The sequence below is a fragment of the Parus major genome, chromosome 1 (assembly GCF_001522545.3).
Source record: "Parus major isolate Abel chromosome 1, Parus_major1.1, whole genome shotgun sequence".
Classification (NCBI taxonomy): Eukaryota; Metazoa; Chordata; class Aves; order Passeriformes; family Paridae; genus Parus; species Parus major.
In genome coordinates this window covers 10953601-10956331 of record NC_031768.1, presented here as the reverse complement: position 1 = coordinate 10956331, position 2731 = coordinate 10953601, and positions in this window count along the sequence as shown.

Sequence of the window (2731 nt, the reverse complement as noted above, 5' to 3'; positions counted from 1 at the left end):
GTGGGCTGCAGGTGGATCTCTGCATCCCCCTGCCCTCCGTGGGCTGCAGGGGCACGGCTGCCTCACCATGGGCTGCACCAGGGGCTGCAGAGCAATCTCAGCCTTGGTGCCTGGAGCACCTTCTGTCCTCTTTCTCCACTGACCTTGGTGTCTGCACAGTTGTTCCTCTCACTTATTCTCACTCTGGCTGCAATTATATCTGTGAAATAACTTCTTTTTTTTCTGGAATATGTTATCACAGAGGTGTTCCCTCCATTCCTGAGGGCTCAGCCTTGGCCAGCAGTGGGTCCATCCTGGAGCTGGCTGGCATTGGCTCTGCTGGACATGGAGGAAGCTTCCAGCAGCTTCTCACAAAAGCTACCCCTGTATCCCTCCCATTACCAAATCTGGCCATGTAAACACAATACAAGGACAAAGACTGCCTTCCCTTTCTCATGAAACAAGCATACCAAATATCAAAGATACTTTAATTTTCTTTTTCCTTAGTATAGTGTCAAAATCAGAGCAGAGAGAGGGAAACAGTCCCTATGACCAATGAGTAAATGACACGTTGGCTTTTCCATAACAGATTTATTAAAGAATTAATCTAACTAACAGCACGATTTGTTTTCCCCACCAATGTCAAGAGAGATTCCAGGCTCCAGAACTGCACCAAGACCTGCTTGTGGCACAAGGTAGGACACAGCAGGGTCAAAGACAAAGCCTATATAGAAGCAGAGCAACACAAGTGTGTACTGAAGACCTATTATTCACACTACAGGGCCTAAAAGATGTTTTACTTTGAACTAGCTCTTGCCTAGTCCCATGAACTGCATGTCCACAAGCAGCTGAGCTCACCCCCCAGCTTGGCTTCCACTGAAGGGAATCCACTCCTGCTCTTCCTTTCCATGGTGTGAGCCAAAACATGGTAATGGAGAATCCCCTTTCAAAGGTAAGCTCCCAGTCCAAGGGATACTGCTAAGGATGGCTACTCTCATGCTGTGTGAAGGTACAGGAGCACACAGATAAAGCTTTTTTTTGAAAGTAGGGCTGCACATCCAGTACTGTGTTGAGAAAAATAAGAGATTTTTAGATGTAAAGCAAAATTGCTTTGAATTGCTTGAAATATCACTTCAAAAAGTGCAGATATTTTACACTAGTCTGAGGATAGATTGGGAGTGGACTTTGTTTGGGTGGGGTGTATTTTACATATATATATATATATATATATATATATATGAATTCCACATACCTAATTTAATTCTCCTTCAGGCCTAAAAAATACAGGAACTCTGAGTGAAATAATTATGTCAATGTGTTCCCTGACTCAAGTCAATTCTATTGCTTTACATTTTATCATTGCCATACATTTTTATAAAATAATATTCAAAATAAAACCTAAACAGGAGGCCCTGAATTTTTTCCATTGCTGATTTTTAAATTAAAAACTTGGAAGAAAGGAAAACAATAGGCCTACATAATCACAGAAGTTACAATACTATAGTCATTATCTTCTTGTATTTAATTTTGAAGGAAATAAATTTTACACAAGTTACAATGCTGAAGGGAAAAGAATATGAGCTTGTAAGAACTTTTATTCTTGTTGTGAATTAACATACCTTAAACATCAGTAAGCATTCTAATGAAATAGCAGCTGAAGCAGTAGTGCATAAAGTTAATATGCATCAAATGACAAACAGGAGATGATCTCTTGATAGGCTGATCCATAAAGTTTGTATGCATAATTCAAATCATGTTTAGCAATTCATATGTCTCAGTTACAGCCCCCTTTTATTGCCAAGTCACAGACTGTATTTGTTCAAGTTATAATATCCCCTTTTTTCATGGCAAAGTTTAAACAATTCAGATGTCAGGTACTTGATCAACCCATAAGTGCTTTAGAAATGGGGGCCAGGGCTGGGGGTAAATAAATATAGCAAAGATTTTACCAAATACAAAGACAACAGAGCAACTTGTCACTTTTTTTTTTTTCCTTGGCAATTTAACATCAGCATAACTTCAGCTCCTGGAGAGAGGCTTGTACTAAAACTGAGAAGTATTTCAGTTTTCAAGTTGATTACTTGAACATTACTGAGACATAAATGTCTGCAATTTAAGATGTGAATAACGAGGCTACTGCCTATAGACTTGGAAAGGGCTGAGATATAGAACGTTTGTATGGGGTATAGAAAGAATTTATATTTAATAATTAAGAAGGAGTCTGACATATTCTGCTGACATACTCGTATTTGATATCCAGATAGCGGCAAATTGTTTTTCTTAATGCAAAAAATCTTGAGCTTTAGTCCTTTCAGACCAAGATTTATAACGTGGGCACAAAGTGACTCTGGTATTTGAGTCTTCAAGAACAGTCAGCAGCAAAAATGGCACAGCAGTATAACAGTGACAGATATCACAGAATGATATGTTCCCATTATATAGCTGAGAACATGGATGGATTCATAAACAAGGGGGGTGAAAGTAGAAAAGGAAGAGGCATACATCAGATTATTACACAATCATGCAGTCCTCTTCAAGGTGGTGTAAGAAGTGCACTGAAGTTAGATATGTATAGAATTTAGATTTCACTCAAGTTTTTTTTTGTTTTTAGAAATCATCTGGGTAGTTAAATAGAAAAGAGCATGGTCAGATGAACTTTGAAGAGTCAGTATAAAGGTGGTTATTACTGTTTAAGTGTTAATGTGCCATGGGAAACCTTATCATCACAGATTTTAAACTAAACAATTTCTCT